The sequence below is a fragment of the Mus musculus genome, chromosome 8 (genome assembly GCF_000001635.26).
Source record: "Mus musculus strain C57BL/6J chromosome 8, GRCm38.p6 C57BL/6J".
NCBI lineage: Eukaryota > Metazoa > Chordata > Mammalia > Rodentia > Muridae > Mus > Mus musculus.
The window spans coordinates 68,194,110-68,212,511 of record NC_000074.6 but is presented as its reverse complement, the minus strand read 5'-3'; the positions used below and the strand labels follow the sequence as shown (position 1 = coordinate 68,212,511).

The following is an 18,402-nucleotide window of genomic DNA, read 5'->3' as shown; positions in this document are numbered from 1 at the left end:
CACACCAGGCAACATAGGTTGAGGTGGACATTCTGTAACCACAAATTTTGTGCTAGTTTAATTTCTGTACTCATGCAGGCTTCCAGATTCACTTTTGTTGTAGGTGTTTCCTTTTTGTGGTTCTGTTGCACCATGATGTGGGAAGTAAGTGATGTTCTCATACCCCAGGCTTCTATGCATCCTTTGCAAATCTGCCAATGAGGAATAAGCACTCTATGCTCATCCACTGTCTCCCCCAGTCTGGTGAACAGTAAGTAAAGGAACATGGGTGATTCATTGAGTGCTATTCAGTTTGCTCTGTCAGCTGTTTATTAATCTGTTGCTTCCTGCTGAGATGCAGGGTGTGCTTTTTAAAGAAACCTTACACAGCACAAGTTTTATTTTGGGACCGGACACAGTAATATACAAAGAGGATCTCTGAGAGTTTCAGAGTCCTACAAGAGGTTTCCTTGAATCTAAAAAACCTTTGTGATCACTTGCTGTGTGCCAAGCACTGCTCAGTGAAGTGGTAGTGTATGGATGAATGAACTAGTTTCAACTTCAAGAAGTAACCATCTACTCAAGGGAAATGAAGGCCCTAATGTGCCGTAAGTATAATCTTGACATTTAAGGTCTATTGGGAGACAAGAGAACGGGAAAATTATGGGGAAATGGAAGAGTGAGTATTGTAGAAGATTCTAGAAGGAAAATTGAGAAAGACTTTCAACTAGTGGGTATTATAACAAAACGATCTCGTTTTGGTAACAGTGGGAAGGACAGAGTAAGCACAGGAGAACTGGAGGGTAGGACAAGACCTTTATGGTTATCCTAAGAGTCTCTGTAAGTGGTTTAGGCAAGAGGCACTGAAGGCCTACTTGGAAGCACAAGAGAAGAGGTGGGTGGGAGAGTTGAGGGACTTCTAGTTTTTATTAAAAGACATAATTAGGACATGAAGAAACTGAGTCAGGGTTCTGGCTTAGAAGTCTTGGTGGATGGTGTTGTCTTCAAAGAGAATGGAAGAAGAGAAAAAATCCGTTAGGTTATGTCTGTGGAGACAATAGACTCATGTTGGGGATTATTGGTATTTAGGAGCCACCTGAACTGTGAGTACATTATTTGGGGCCACTGGATCATATAGGAATATCATTCAGTCACTGGACATTGTTATTTACAGTTTGAGAAAGATGTATGATCTGAAAATATATAGTTGAGTGACATCTGCAAACTTGGGGATTTTTTTCTCCATGGAGCTTCATAAATTATTGCTTCAAAGATATATACACTTTTCATTTTGAAAGTGTTATATAATGTTGGTACAATCCAGATCACAGCACTTTAATGGTGTCAGCTTCTATGTTGGGTGCTGGAGATGTTAGAGGAAAGAGCAGTACAAACTGAACATGATCCATCAATTGACCTTTAACTGTTAATGCCTACACTAAAGCATCACTTGTCTTTCACTGGGAGAGTTTTAAAAATACCCTAGCCATCTTTGGAAAAGTGATCATTTCAGCTAATCTGAGGAATACTATGCAATGAATCTTTTCCCCAAGAAGTGCTTATACTAATCCCAAGAAAATAAGCAAAACTATAAGACATGGCTTTTACCCTACTAGATGAAAATTTACAGAATATCTTTTAGTGAGAGTATCGTTTGGAATAGAGAATGTAGACACAGCCTTAACCTAAACCTAGCCATAATGCCAACACTAACTCTGACATTAATCCTACCTTTAAACCTAATATTAAAACTCAGCTTCATCTTAAATTAAACTGTGGCCCCAACACTGACAAACCTAACCATAGCCCTAGTTTTTAACCTAAATGCAGCATGAACTCTAAGTCTAACCTTAGCCTCTTTGTCGTTCACTAATTCTATACCTGACATTTTAGGTATTAACCTAATAGATGCAAAGGTTCATTGGGTCATAAGTAACTAGATAAAACCAAAAATTGACTCATAGATTAAATAAGTAATCTAAAAGAAGGTATGACCATACAGTCTTTAACAACACAGCATTGACTTTTCTGATGGAGACCACTAAGGAAATGGTTTCATTCCTAAGTGTCTAAATTCCCCCTCTGGCTTCAGTAGATGTAACAGAGGGGGAATTGCTATAATAATTTATGGAATATTCCCAAGAGGCAAGATTTAAATGGAGAATCTACTTTCATATATAGCTTTCATAGCTTACACAGAGTGCAAGCTAATCTTAATTTTAGACTTCCAAAAACTCCCCAAAGTGCAAGATTTTTCTATTACTAGAACCTCCCAGAAGGCTAGGTTCACAGGATATTTTTTTTAGATTTAAATCCCAATGTGACTCTACCTAGATCTTGCCGGCTATAATTTATATAGCTTAAACTGGTGGTCATTAGGGTAATGTGTGGCATTGAGCTCTGGGGTTTATAGGCATACTATAAGGAAATATACTATAGTGCACTTAGAATCTCGTAGCTGAGCAAGAAAAATTAACACACATAATACAAGAGCAAATATGATGAGACAGACAAAAATCAAATTCATAATTTGAAGATCATGAAAACAGAAATGATCCTAACTGCTACAATATATGGTATAAAACTAGATATTGAAATGACTCAAAGGTACAGATACTAATGGATACAGTAGACAACATTTTCTTTCATCTGTATATCATTAAACTTGCCAAAATGTTGTAACACATATTCAGTTCTTCCTAGGTTCTTACAAGGGTACACAGGGCATTATTATTTGCATATGCAGAAATAGGCTTGATGGAATTTCTTACTTTCCCCCCTAATCACCCAGCAAGAATGGCCAAGAGAATTGAACTCAAGTTGCACAACTTTGAATGTAACAGAAACTCACTCTGTTTCACAGAGTAGATAAGGTATGAACTGTGCTCTAAAGGATTAAGTAAAGCTTAAAACATAAAGCAAGAAAAACCATGTTGGAATGAGATGGAAATAAAAGGAAGACAGGAATCTGGGGATGGGATTGCAGACAAATAGACAGCATAGATGCAAAGAAAAAAATAGCAGGAGATGTGGCACTTTGTGTGGTGATATTTCATGTAAGGTTTCATAGAAGAGTCGTAGAGTTTTGAAACAGAGAGCAAACTAACAAAAGATGGATCTGAGAATGGAGGGCAGAGAAGACTACAAAGCAGGTCCTCGAGGTCAGCTGGGTGATTTTCATGTGTGACACCAAGGAAGAATCTGGAGAGTGGTAGAAGGAAATTGGAGTAAATGGCCTTACAGAACAACAGTTAAAAGGGCAGGACAGTGTGTGAGTACAGGGGCTGAAGGAAGTGGAGAAATGAACCAAGTTCACGTGCTTTATAACTAGCAGGTAAACGATGTGTTCTTTCTGGGTCTCTCAGGAAGACAGATGTGATAGAGGCAAGAGAATCCTAATGCAGAGGGCGTAGAAACCTGGTTCACACCTAAGACTGCTACATGAACCCATCACAGCTAATGAAGAAAAGCAGTTTTAGAATGGCATGAAAGATGATGCTTTCAACAACATTATTTACAATTTCAAAAAAAAAATTGGAAAATATCTAAACGCTGTGCAATGGGGGAAGGGTTAAATCAGGAGTATTGTGATGCAATTAAGACTGTATTAGACGATCTCTTTAGCTCCTTGGGTACTTTCTCTAGCTCCTCCATTGGGGGCCCTGTGATCCATCCAATAGCTGACTGTGAGCATCTACTTATGTGTTTGCTAGGCCCTGGCCTAGTCTCACAGGAGACAGCTATATCAGGGTCCTTGCAGCAAAATCTTGCTAGTGTATGCAATGGTGTCATCGTTTGGAGGCTAATTATGGGATGGATCTCTGGATATGGCAGTCTCTAGATGGTCCATCCTTTTGTCTCAGCTCCAAACTTTGTCTCCGTAACTCCTTCCATGGGTGATTGTTTCCAATTCTAAGAAGGAGCAAAGTGTCCACACTTTGGTCTTCGTTCTTCTTCAGTTTCATGTGTTTTGCAAATTGTATCTTATATCTCAGGTATACTAAGTTTCTGGGCTAATATCCACTTATCAGTGAGTACATATCATTTGAGTTCTTTTGTTACCAACAACATTATAAACTAACCAGTACCCAGGAGCTCTTGACTCTAGCTGCATATGTATCAAAAGATGGCCTAGTCGGCCATCACTGGAAAGAGAGGCCCATTGGACACACAAACGTTATATGCTCCAGTACAGGGGAATGCCAGGGCCAAAAAAATGGGAATGGGTGGGTAGGGAAATGGGGGTGAGGGTATGGGGGACTTTTAGGATAGCCTTCTAAATGTAATTGAGGAAAATGCATAATAATAAAAAATATTTTTAAAAAAGACTGTATTAGATGACTATGAGGGTGTAAATGATAATAGTATAATGGTGGGTGGCAAGAAGAAAACAGATACGAAACTATCTACATATCATGGAAGGGGTGGGCATAAATCCCACCCACCACCAGCAGAGGCACTGGTAGCTAGAGGAAGGGGAGAATTGGTTCCTCTTAATGTTGTGGCCTCTGGGAAGTCTACTATGCTCAGTGGTAAGCTGCACATGCAAGAGTTTGTGGACAGTACAAACTGAGCTCCGTGTATTGTTTTGTTTTTTTAAATGACATGAAGTTGGGAGGGCAGGAAGTACAATGGATGTTGAAGGAGCTTAAAAGAGGTGAATATGATCAAAATACAATGTATAAAGTTCTTAAAGAACTAATAAATGTAAATATGCACAATAAACGTGTGGATAAAGCAAAAGGCTGGTTAGAGCAGATGATTTGGGTGCTTCTGTGACTCATTTATATTATATTATACATGTCTGAAATTATGAAATACAAACTTTCCATAATGAGCCTTTATTTAGCTTTTATGGTGATAAAATATTTAGGGAAAACAGTACTCAACGTCTTTAGATTTGTTAGGTTTCAAAGCAAACAGCACATAATGAGTAGAGAGCATAAATTCATTTCCCACTGGCCTTCAAAAGCTGGAGTTGAATGGATGGATTCTGAGAAATGGCAGAGAAAGAGAGGTGACCTCTATAGCAGATGGAGGATACAGCTAAGAAAGGGGAATTCAGCGTAACATAGCAGAGATGTAGCTTTGACTAGCCAGGGACCAGCATTCTCTTCAGAGGCAGGCTGACCTCTGGGAGCTGTTTACAGCTCAGATAAATAGAGAATCAACTCCGGAAGCAGATAAGAACACAGCTATGTCCCAGATGCAAACAATACCTCACAAAATACTTGAGGGGGCTCCGCTAACCTCCGGAAGAGCTCTGCTAGAATTCCTGTCCTTGCCGTCAGGACAGCAAACACTCTAATGCATGTGCATTACCGAATAAAACCAAAATCATCCATCCAGGGGCACCACAAAATCTCTGTGGAGTTAATGTCGTCAATTCATATTTAACAGAAAATATTTCTAAGAAACGAGCTCACACATGAGCCTTTGGGAAAATAATTGAAAGGCAAAATCATGCACATCTTTGATTATTGATGCTCATTCATGAGGACCCCTGTTTCCTTCCTGTTTGGTGAGCCGCTAACAGCGCAAAGCCACCACTCATCTGAGGGACTGCTGAGCTGTAAAACTACCACTGGACCTCAAGACTTCCGTTAAGTGCGCTACCTCGCATGACCTTGCACTATCCAGCCTGAAGTGAAAACCATGGCAACTATCTCTGACGGATGAGCACGCCCGACAAGGACAAGGGGAGCCTTCCTCTTGATGTGGCTTTTATTTCACTTATTTTCAAGCTCCTCCAAGTCGAGAATTTTTCTCCAAATGTTTCTTTTCTTCTCCCTGTCTGCATTAGCCCTGCTCCTTGTTTTGAGGATGCTCCTTCCAAATGTAGCACACCTCCAGGAAAAGTCCTGAAGTAAAGTTTAGAAAGAGTTGTGGTGTGGCCCTTCGTTTTTCTTTCGGGTCTGCTTGTTGAAGTTTTCGTATGCAGGTTTGTTCCCCATTTCCTTGGCCATGTTCACATTTGAAAGGAAATTATGAACACAGCTGTGAGTGGAAGAGCCCAAACTCTTTGCCAGCTAATGTTCCTGATTCCTGCAGGATCTGTCAGGTTCCGAATAAGCAAAACTGCTCATGTAGAGGTGGAGGAGTTTCCCAGTTACGAGATTTTTATCCCCATTGGGGGCTGTGAACACAAACACAGTAAGATTGCCTGCTTATCTCTCCACACAGGAAGCAAGCAGGGTTTGGAAAACAAAGCCTCATGCTGATTGTAACCTTTTAATAGTTGAACCTTATATATACTATGTTTGCATCTTCAAAATGTCAAAGAAGTGAAGGGAAACAAGTCCTGGGCAGGATATTTGATCTGCTTTATAGAAATGAAGTAAATGTAAAATGGGTTTTTCTACTGCAGCTCTCTGGCACTGCAGTTTAACTAAACCTACTGTAATCAGAGTGACATCGGGAGCTCCGTAAGAGGCCACTGTTTGTCTAACTTTAGCTAACCCGTGCACTTCCTGGAGTGTGCTTTGGGTCGTAGCTGTGCGAGCCAAAAGGTCCAGTTACCCTCTGGCTAGATTTGGACTCCTCTTTCTCTATCGCTCTCTCTTCAGAGGTATCTCTTTCTGCATTTAGTACTTCTGGTTTTAAAAAAATCTTACTTCATTCATAAATTTATATAATCAGAGAGCTAACCAAGTCGGTTCTATCTATGTGAAAGAAGGAAGAAAGAGGTCCTGAGTCCCTTTGCAGTTGGGGATTCCTAACTTGCTTGACTGCGTGTACATTTCACACTATTTGCTTGACAAGGGAGCCAAGACCATGTGTTTCTCATTCACGACTTGGTGTGCAGAAGAGGAGGATGGCGAAGAAAATAATCTGAAGATTTTTGAGGAGAGAAGAGACCGGGCTTTCGCTCTGTTGTGAAGTCTGCTGAGATAAACAGCCATTCACGCATTCTGCATTTTAAATTCCAGGCACAGCCTGAATCCCAAAGAGGAACTTCTCCAAGGAGCTGGCAGACTGAGCCTGGTAAGTCACTGCTGCAGAGTGCCACTCTCCCTCCGTGGGTGGGGGTTGTTTGAGTCCTGAGAAGTTCTATCTTTTCCATATCCAGGATTTTGTAAAGCCAAGAGTTCTCACACGGTGACAGAGGAGCTTGGGGACTTTTTAACTAGACTGTTTTGGCAAACGTTTTCCTTCAAAGGATCATAAAAAAATATTCTTGACTTTACCATCCTCATTCTACCCTGCCATGGAAGTCAAAGTTTCAGTGGCCTGACAAGATTAAGAAGGTTAATGATTGCAAACTATGCCGTTCTTTCAATATATTCTTAGATGTTGACTCTGGGTACCTAGACTTTTTATGGGCATATGTGTGAAGGATGGCATTGTGTATGTATTCACATGTGTTTGCGGCGGGGGAAGTACATGTACAATCTCATGTAGAAGACAACCTCAGGTGTCAGTTCTCAGGAGCTGTCCATCTTATTTTTTGAGACAGAAACTTGAATAATAGGTAGCCTTGTCATCAAGCCCCAGTATCTGCCTGCCTTGTTCTTATCTACTAGGGTAGAACTACTAGTGTATGCCACCACACTTGGCTTTTAAATATGGGATCTGGGGTCAAACTCAGGTCTGTAAGCTTTTTTTTTTTTTTTTCATGAATTTATTTATGCATTTCACATCCTAATCACTGCCTCCTCCTGGTCTCTCCCTCATAAATCCCTCCACCATTCTCCCTTCTGCTCTGAGAGAGCAGGACCTTCCTGGGTAACCCACGCACACACTCAGGCACAATTGTCTCTGAAGGACTAGGCTCATCCTGTCTCACTGAGGCCAGACAAGGCAACGCAGGTAGAGGAATGGATTTCACAGACAGACAACAGCTTTGGGGACAGCCCGTGCTCCAGTTGTTGTTAGGGGGATGGCACATGAAGACTGAGCTGCACATCTGCTACATATGTGCCAGGGCCTCTGTCCAGCTGATGTATGCTCTTTTGCTTGGTGGCTCAGTCTCTGAGAGCCCCCAGGCATTCAGGTTGACTGGTGTCTTCCCGGGGTTCACAAGCTTTTAAAGGAAGCACTTCACTGACTGAAACATCTCTTCTGCTTTGGTGGATATTTCTTTTTTAGAAATCTTATGTCTATCTTTTGCCAAGAAATTCAGATACACTAATAAATTAGATAGAAAAGAATTTTTTGCTTGTTTGCATTATGTGATAATGGTGTCAGTGTTAAAGAGATAAAATCATTGAAAAGCATTCAGTTGTTGATAAGTCAATTATAAAGAAAATTATAAGTGATAGAAATATGAGACCAAGATACCATATATATTTTAAGCTGGGAATTTAAAGTTCAAAAGCAGAATTGCAAACAAAAACAGAAACAAAGCAAAACAAAAAAACAATAAAAACCCACAAAGAAACCTTTCTTTTCCCTATTTTTAATTCCTTGTAGCTTTACAGTCAAACCCACTAAGTTGGCTTTTATATGTCCTTTGTCCTCAGCCTGCCAACCGAGAAATATCTAAATGTGAAATTGCTGAAGTTTATAAAATACCAAAAAGAAACTTGTTAACTAGACATATCAAGTATCCAGTCTCCATGTAGATTAGTTGCCAACAGCAAGAAATGTCACTGATGAGCCACCTCATAAAATAATGTAAGTTTATAAATAATCAGGAAAAATAACTTGAAATAACGCAACCTCGCATCATACCATGTCTGGTCCTAAGGCGAATAAATATATGATTCATGCAATGGATAGCAATACTAGGAAATTCCACTGTGTAGAATGGAGACACAATGCCGGCTTACTATCTCAACCACAGGAGGGTAAGAGGACAGGATAAAAGACAGGAGAACCAAGAGCACACCAAGGCTGGCAGGGCTAGGGACTGATTGGTAGACTTCTGTGGTTGGGATAGTTCAAGTTTCTTAAGAAGTGTTCTTGCACCATCAAGGAATATTATTTTTGTCTCTCTCTATCTGGAGGTTTTCATTTCCCTGAGATGGGGGGAAGAGAAGGAACCCCCTCAGCTTCTTGAGGGCACCCTTTGTGCCCCAAAAGAAGGAACTGAGATTCTCAGGATGGGATCCTAAGAAAGCCAGAGCAACACTAGGAGTGTGGGGAGGCTTTTGTGTTCTAGAGGGTACATCCTTGAATAGGCCCCAAAAAACATGAGAATTTCATGAAATTTTGTGAATTTTAGAAACTAGAAATTTAAAACTTCTGCAAAGGAGCTTGCATAAGTAGAAGAGAGAAACTTTCACAGTAAAGCTGCCTTTGAAGCCAGGGTTTCCTTCAGACATGTGCCCACATATCTCTGAATGTTCATGGTGCTTTATAGAAGTGGAGATGGAGAAAAGAACAAGACTGCAATTGGGTTAGTTTGGGTGAACAAGCATCTTGACTGTGAGAGGAATGGATGTTTGCTGGGGGTCACTCTAAGATGGCAAAATGAAGGCACAAGTGGAGAATCAGAATCTAGGAGCAATACATTAGAGGAAAGAAAACTGGGTGGTATGTGATGGACGACTGAAGATAAAAGCAAGAGGGATATTGCATTCCAGAAGTGAAGAAGGCACCAAGAGAGCCAGAAACAGGTGGACAAGAAGGCCCTGTGATGAACTGAACTGATTCTGCTGTCATTCTGTCTGTACTCTGGATAAACAAGCCATGGTTATGGTGACTGAAAGGTAATACAACAGCATAGGTAAACAATTAGAGACATGGTTAGGAAACACAGAATTTATCTCTTGTGCTTTCTAACTTTTAATATATATGATATATATGATATATGATACATGGATGATACATGATATATGGTATATAATATTTAATATATCCTAATTTCTGGATCCATTACCTCGATCCTGGGTGCCCACTCAGTGTTGCACTGGTAGTTTTAAGTGTCAACTTGATACACCCTGGACTCACTTAGTAAGAGTCTTAATGAGGAATTATCTAGAATAGGTTGGCCTGTGTGCACGTCTGTAGGGAATTGTCGTGTTAATTGATGTAAGACCCAGTCCATTGTGGGCAGCACTGACCCCTAGGCGGGGAATCCCAAACTGTAAGAGAGGAGAAAACTAGTAACAAGAATGTATAAATCTTTTCTTTGATCTTGACAATGGATGTGCTATGACTAGCTGCTTGAATTCCTGCCATGATTTCCCTGAAATGATGCACTAGAACCTGCAATTGTTTGCCAAACGACCCCACACCACACCAGAAGGAGAAGAGAAAACACCAAAGCTTCAAGATGTCCATTCCCAAGTTTGAAATGTTAACAGAGTGAGAATCTGTGTCCTTAGCAGTTATAATAAGCCAGGGGTGGCCACACATTACTGGTAAGATAATTGAAAGAGCCAAATTAATAGTGAAATACAGAGAAAGAAGTTTAAAGAAGTATAGGTGCACTGGGAAAGGAGGCAGAAGGATTCAGAGACAGGTACAAGCCGGCTTCCAACTCTCACAGCCTGTGCACCTGTCCATCCATCCATCCATCCATCCATCCATCCATCCATCTCTCAAGGCCTTACATTGTAGGGTTGGTGGTTCCGTGTCTGCTCCACCACAGATCTCAGTCGCTAGGAGAGGCTGGACACAGGAGTTCTGACTGCGATTACCTCAAGAGGTTGCCAGGCAGGTGTCAGGCTATGGGAAAGTCCCTGGACACCGCTTCAGGGGTTGGGGAGCACCTCTGGTATACGGGTAGAGCTGAGAACAGAGTGGGGCCCATGGGCTAGATTTAGCTCAGAGCCGAGGAGGAAAGCAAGAGCATCAGCTGTCCCTCGGGGATGAGTCCTTGGCTTTTTGGCGGGCTGGCTTGGGTTTGGGCTTGGTGGTGGCCATGGTTGGGAGAAAAAAAGAGGCCTTCTATGGGAGATTAGATGGCAGCTCTTTAGGCAAAAGTCTTCTCCATTGCTCCCCACTGAGGATCCCGATGAAAAGAGACAGTCCATGGTTTTAAGACATTTATTGTCATGTTGGAAAGTGGATGAGTAAAACCATACCCCACTTCTCAGGGCGGGCCTGAGGTTAAATAACTTTTGCAGGGGGAGTGTCTGGGAAAGAAGAATTTATTGGCTAAGCCTCCAATACCTTTAGGTACTTCATTAAAATGGAGATCTGTCTGAGTCTATGTGACCACAGGTCACATCCTCTACCTGTGGAAGGGCTTAGGATGTTGCCCTTACGTGACTGATGGCCAAAAATCTATGGAGGGCTGCAGCATCGTGCCAGGAGACTGGTTCCCTACAAGCAAGACCAAATGCCTTCCGTCCCTTTAGGGTCACTGGGGTTTCTAGCCCTAGTTCAACCAGGAACCAGGCTTCCTTTCACAGTCCTACATTATATCAGGGCAAAGTTTAAACAGAAGGCAAGAGAAATGCATAATTAAGCAGCTGGTCGCTGACCTACAGTTGTCTAGGCTCCAGAGTGTCCTGCAGGGTGGGTTGATAGGTCAGTTCATTGCTATCCTGAGAAATCCCTTTCCTGGAGACAGGTTCTCCCTCTGGCTAGCCTCAGGTGTCAGTCAACCTTTTTACTCTCCCAGCATGAAATTCAGGGGAAAAATTCCAAGAAAGTCTGAGAGCCTTGTTTCAATAGTCCAGATAGCAAGAGATAGGTGTTTAGAATGTCCTCATTCTTTCTAGGCATGCTAGTTACAGTCTGTTATAGGTTTTCTCTAGGTATGTTGGATTCTGACAGCTGATTCTTCAGGAGAATACGAGGACTTTAATATGATTTCAGAAATACTCCTTTGGGTACCCCCAGCTAGATTCTATTAAAGTGGACGCTGATTTTCTTTGCCGTCATCTTCAACATCTTTCCCCTCCACACTTTTGACTGAGGCCTATTATACATCCTTTTTGCCCAAATGAAATAGGGACCCTAGAATCAGGCTCAAGAAAACATTTGTAAAAGTTTTGCAAATGATCCTTCCCACTCTTATTTATGAGCACTCACTGACCCAAGGAAAAAGTTTGCATCCGTACTCAAGCATTGACAGAAGGTGATGTAGTTCCGACATCATCCTTTTCTTCTTCAGCTGCTCTATGATGCAGAGGGTCTAGCCTCTGCTGAGTCCTTTGATGGGCTCCTCTCACACTTGCCTTATGATGGACAAAGCATCTCCCCTCCTTTCCAAAGGGCAGGATGAGAGAGGTGGGGAAGCTAAGCTTGGTAAAACATACCGTGCCTTCGTGGGCTTTGGAATTTGGTAGTATGAGGAATCTATTCTTTTTCAGCATTTGAGGAAACACTGAAACAAAACCAGCAACATCCAAATAGTTAAAAGCAAGAAATTACTAAGAGTAAGAAGGAATGACCATCAGATATGATAAAGATATACCACAAATTTTTATAAGAAAAAAATCATCTAAACAATGAGTCCAATATTGAATGTGTGTGAGCATACATGCTCCTGCTGGCATATGGATCTATGTGAGTGTGTGTTGAGGACTGAGGTTGAAAACACTTATTTTCCTTAATCACCCTCTAACTTGTTATTTGAGATCTTTCACTAAACCTGAAACTCACTGATTTGGCAAGATGGCCCTGGCCAGCAAGCCCCAGGATTTTCCTGTCTCTGTCTTCCCTAAGCTAAGATCAAAGGCTACACTCAAGGACAGCTTATTCAGTGACCTCTTCTGACATTCATGTATCAAATAATAGAAGCTAAGGTCACATAAACTTCTTTGAGCCCCAGGTTTTAGATAAATTTTATCGGCTTATTAAGGGTGCTTCATAGAAAAAGGCTAAATTGAAATACTGTTTAATATTAGAGATGAATTTTTAAGTAGTTCATGTAAATCTTTTGCAGATGTACTTAGTTGCAGTAAGAGAACATTATTATTTAAATTAAATGAAAATTTAAGAAAATAAGAAAACTTTTTTTAAAAAAATGGATTGAATTTAATTTTGATTCTTAGAACTTCTATCCAGTTACTTATCTGACATCCCCACTAAAAGCAAGCATCAATCCTGATGAAGGTCTGAGACACTCTTTCTTTCTTTCTTTCTTTCTTTCTTTCTTTCTTTCTTTCTTTCTTTCTTTCTTTCTTTCCTTCTTTCTCTCTCTCTCTCCCTCCCTCCCTCCCTCCCTTCCTTTCCTTCCTTCCTTCCTTCCTTCCTTCCTTCTTTTCTTTTCTTTTCTTTTCTTTTCTTTTCTTTCCTTTCCTTTTCTTTTCTTTCCTTTCCTTTTCTTTTCTTTTTGTGACAGGGTTTCTCTGTGTAGCCCTGGCTGTCCTGGAACTCACTCTGTAGACCAAGTTATCCTCAAACTCAGAAATCCACCTGCCTCTTCCTCCCAAGGGCTGGGATTAAAGACTTGTGCAACCACCGCCCAGCTTGAGATACTATTTCTAATCTTCTACCTAAAATGTGTTTGCTTTTGAAAGCTATCTTAATCTTTCCCTGTCTACCTTTCTTTTTTTTTCTTTTTTTAAAATTTTCTTTTTCTCTCCTTTTTTCTTTTTCTTTTTAAAAAATTATTTGTTATTATCACTGTATCTGTCTTCAGTCATACCAGAAGAGGGCATCAGATCTCATTATGGATGGTTGTGATCCACCATGTCATTGCTGGGATTTGAACTCAGGACCTCCAGAACAGCAGTCAGTGCTCTTAACCCCTGAGCCATCTCACCAGCCCTCCTGTCTGCCTTTCATTTTTCTTTTTGTTTGTTTTTTGGAACAGGGTTTCAGTATGTAGTCCAGGGCTAGCTACACCTAGGGGTGTACAGCTACCCCTATCCCTGTACACCCCACCTCCTCACCCCACTCCACCCCACCCCCGCCAACCATGACTCAGCTATTCAAGTACTGATATTTGTATAGACAAGTGAGTCACTACACCTGGCTCTCTTTCTGTTGCTGTAACCAAATGCCTTTGATTTGAAAATAACTGAATAATGTTCACTTATTTCTTGTTCTGCCAGCAACATGTTGTTGGCATCTGGTGGGGACCTTCTTAGGGCTCCTCTGGTGTCAAGACATGCTGGAGAGCCATGAGCTGAAATGCAGTGAAAGCTGACCTTTAGAGCAAAGACCCTAACATAATCCACAGACCCACATGCACCTCTCACAGGTCCACATTCCAACAGCACTACACTGGTAGGTAAATATTAGAACACTTGAACTTTGGTGGAACACATTAAAATCACAATTATGATATTGCATTCTTACTAAATGTTTCATTTATACTATCTTGATTGTTCTGTAAACCTCTTTCACCAATTAGATAAGTGTTAGCTTCATAACTCTGGCTTTATATCTCAGTGTATCAAAATATACTATAGAGCACCCAGAGTAAAGCACAGATAGATTGTGTTAAGTTAATCAACAGATTGTTAATAATTAGATTAAGTGGGTAGTGAAAGACTTGATAGCAAAAGCAATAAAGTTTCTGGCCAAGGCAAATGTCCTGTCCTTGTAATATGCATGTCTTGGATAATATATAATCCTAAGGAGTATCTTAGTGCCATTAAAACAATAAACATGAATTCTAGTTCATAAAGTAGTAAAAAAAATACCTGGGCAGTTCTACCATGTCCTGTGTAGCACACTAGCTTGGTTGTGCAAGAGCTAATGAATAGTCCACCTATCATGTGTATTTAGAGATGAATGACACGTTGAATTGTGACTGAATTTGTACCCATTCCCTAGTGCCAGCTTTGCCGTTGGAAACATAGTCAATATTTTACCTGTTTGTAGATTGAAACTTTTCTGGCAGCCAACATTTTAAAAGTCTGAGTGTGGTGTAAGGGAAGGTTAACCTCACCAGGTCGTGTCAGGACATGTAAGCTACCTCCTCATTTTAATGAAATTCTAGTTTCTTAGAGCAGACTGTTTGCTGGACTATGTCACATCAGAAGCAGTCAGAAAGCAGCATGTCTAGTTCCTGGTGTCATCCAGAGACTTCTTGGTTTCCTTGAGCACTCCCTTGAGCTTGAGATGACTTTCTTCTTGTTTTGGCAGAAACTAGAGTCTCAAAAGGCCAGCACCAGCGGTCTTCATGGAGGTTTGCAGGCCAAGGGCACATTAAGTGGGGTTATGACAAGGTCTCTCAACAGCTCTGGTGAAGTCTCACATTGAAGGTGATCATTAACTTTCTGAAGGTGGTAGCTATTTTTGTCTCCCGAGAGAGCAATTGATATAACCTATTTTATGTTCAGAGCTAAGGTTCTGATCCACTGTGGTTTCCTTTCAGACATAATTGATGCTGATAAATGTAACTTCTGCATGAGCGTCTCTTGTCTTTTTATTTCAAAGTGCCATTTGGTCAGAGATACAGTGAGTAGAGGGCGTTGTGTAAATCAATGGGGATTCACATTTCTTTTCTAAGCTTAAATCTCTGTGCTCCCTATAGAAAGCCAATTGTCTTCCGTCCTCTTCTCTACTAGTTCCTGGCAGTGTACCTTCCTCGGGCACTCAGAGGGAAGCAGCTGTGGTCTCCATGTGACATGCTCCCTTTGGCTCACTGTATGAACTCTTCTCTAGAGATGGTTGTACTATTTTGGAAGCTGAAATCTTTAGGAGTCACAATAGAAGAAAAGAGTCACAGCAGATGCACCTTAAGGTTTGAGTTGATCCTGCTTCCCAGGCACTGTTGGCTTCCTGGCTTTGGAATTAATGCAATAGGGTACCTCACACTCGTCACCACCTGCTCCTTGTCTTCCCCACCATGCAGCATCTGCTCGGACTTTAAACAAAATAAACCTTCCTTTCCTGAAATTGGCCCTTGCCAGACATTCTGTCTTAAAGGCAACTAATATAGAAGCTATGTTTTCTTTCTGCCTCAGTGTCCCATTTTTCTACCAATACTTATTCATTCTTTGCTCCTCCTTATCTTTGAAACATTTTTTTCCCTAAAGCCAATGTTTTCGTTGGCTTTCTAATATTTTTGATCCTTCTGATTTTCTACCTTGTCTGGCATTAGTTTTGTTAATCTTATACTTTGTGCCTCACCTCCACTCCTTCCAACCTCCCTATGATCATATAAACATGTTATCTTAGTAAAAGAAGAAAGTGACTTTTCATAATAAAGTCCTTATTTATTCTGTGACATTTTTAAAAAATGGGTCAAAACACAGGGACGCCCATTAGGAGGTACAAACCCTGAATAATTCCTATTTCTTGGTTCTTTAAATTACCTTATATTGAACATTGGACTAAACTGAGCTACGTGGTGTCTGTGAACCTCAGTGGCCCAGTTTCTCCCTACAAGTCGGGGGTGACACATTCTGCTCCACTTATGTCATTAGGAAGACATTTTGAGGCATACATTTTGTACTCATTACAAGAAACCTTATAACTTCTACTTTCAGTAACATTAACAAAAGCCCAGGGTAGCACCCTGGGAAAGCTTCTGCATTCTCTAAGGCTTTTCCCCTCACAGATGTCTCCAAGGCTAGCCGGTTCATTTCTCCTATTTCTACCTGCAGACTACAGTCACTCAGCTGCTGCTCAAGTCAGGATCGTCTTTCTTCCTCTTCTTTTCCTGTTCATGGGACGGTTTTCCTAGAAACTGTTAATAACCTCTTTAAAATGCACTTTCTGCTTTCTTCTAAATAAGAAAAGATACGTATGCAAATACTGAACAGGAAAAAGAGAAAGTTATAAAATAAGACCTAAAACAAAGCAAGAGCCTGGGGAGAAATCAAGGAAGTTCTAGAAACCCCAAAGGCCATCACAACATCTAGGGTCCAGAAGGAAAGAAATCTAAAACCCCAGCTAAGGGGGTTTAGCATTTTAAATTTTATATCATTTGTTTGTTTGTTTGTTTGTTTGTTTGTTTGTTTTGCTGAATACATTCCTTGGTAAATAAAGTTTACTCTGGGTTCTCATTAAAAGTCCAGCATACAGCGCATTTTTTAGAGGAAGTGAGCATACTGTGACATCAGCCCCAAAGAGGCCTTGCTTTTCCTTTTAGTAACTTGAACTCAGAGAAATGGGAACACATCTGGTAAGCTCCCACAGCAGCTGTTTCGGGTTATTCGGAGGCTCTTCCTGAACTGTGCCTGAGTTTGCACTGCTGTGTTTCTTTGGTGTCTTGCAAAGGAGCTTATTTAAAACAGAAGTGCCTTGGTTGGAAAGGGTTGGTTGTGTGTGTGATGCTGTATACTGTTTATCTTTTCCTTCACTCTAAATATTTCCATCATTTATATGCAAACAAAAATGTGTCATTTACCCCTTGGTATTTGGTCTTGTTTCTCTTCTGTTTTTCAAGTTAAAGCACTCAGTGGTAATTGTGAAAGCTACATCGACGCAGCTGACCAGTTAAATCCAGGACCTGGAGCTATGGGATGGGCCTCCTTAGGGATAATCTACAGTGCCAATGGTGTAGGTGTGCTGTCTTTTTCTCAGGATCTAAGAGTTGAAAGGCAAACAGTAATGGACTGAATTAAAGATTTACTTTTTCAGTGCTGATGGCTATAGCACTCCAAACATGTTCCACGTAGCTGAATAGCAGACTTGAGAGCATTATTTTATATGTGATATATAATAAATATATATATATGTGTATATATATCATATATAAAATGTATGTATTATATATGATTCCACAGTAGCTTCAATTTATCCTGCTCTTACTGTAATCAGTAGTAAATAACAAGTATGTTCCTGGAACTTTGCCTTTTGTCAGAATTGCCTGGAAGGTATACTAAAATACATATTGCTGGCCCTCCTTCCAGAGTCTCTGATCTAGGGAGGCCTGGTGATTTGCATTTTAAAAAGCTCCCAGGTGCTGCTGCTGCTAGTGTAGAGAGAGCTTTGAGAACTGCTGTTCTAATTTCAGCCCTACACTGTGATCACACACGGTGTCTCAAATCACCTTCTATTTTTACTCTATATTGTGCAAGAGAAACAGAAAGATTACTCTGAGAATTTACAATTTTGATAAGAAACACATACTGAGAAAGATGTTATTTTTAAGAAACTTAGTATCTCACAAGCTTCAAAGGTATAAAACAGCCAAGCTTGAGTTACTGGGAGGTAATCTCCAGCATTGCTTTTTCTAATGGACCAAGATTGAGTGTGTGAGTTAAGCTGTTCTCTGGGCTACATTTGTTATATACGAACCTGTTGAGTCAGCAAGCCCATTCCAAAGTCTATTTGAATGATCTGCTTAACAATCTGCATTTAATTAGCTGTTATCTACCCAGCTCAGGGGGTTGATGCTCTGTGCCCTTTTGTGTCTAAAGCACAAGACTGAGAGCATCTTTCTTTGAAAATTTGACTTCTAGAATTCAAAATCAGCCTGAATTCCCCGAATTGCTATTCAAAAACATAATGCAAATGATAGAACGCGTTTCTCACGACTCAGCTTTGCTTTCCTCTCCTTAACTGTTCTCTATTTGCAGCATCCTTAAAGTATCTACCATTTCTTTTCTTTTTTTCCATATGATGTCTCACCTCTTTCTAAAGAGACAAAAGATCAAGGAGTGTCTCAAACACAAATTC

At 40.6% G+C, this 18,402-nt stretch overlaps 1 protein-coding gene across 13 annotated transcripts in view; it reads left to right on the top strand.

The window, feature by feature from the left end:
- The first annotated feature begins 448 nt into the window (after window positions 1–448).
- The window catches only part of Psd3 (pleckstrin and Sec7 domain containing 3), a 522,982-nt gene continuing 505,028 nt past the window's right edge, over window positions 449–18,402 (top strand). For 11 of the 13 annotated variants that reach the window (XR_003947255.1, XM_017312701.2, XM_017312704.2 and 8 more), the window contains exon 1: window positions 6,448–6,963. The gene's annotated coding sequence lies outside the window, so the exon portion shown is untranslated. Of the gene's footprint in view, window positions 588–6,447; window positions 6,964–18,402 lie in introns of those variants that run through there. The other 2 variants (XM_030243450.1, XM_017312700.2) reach the window with 2 other exon arrangements.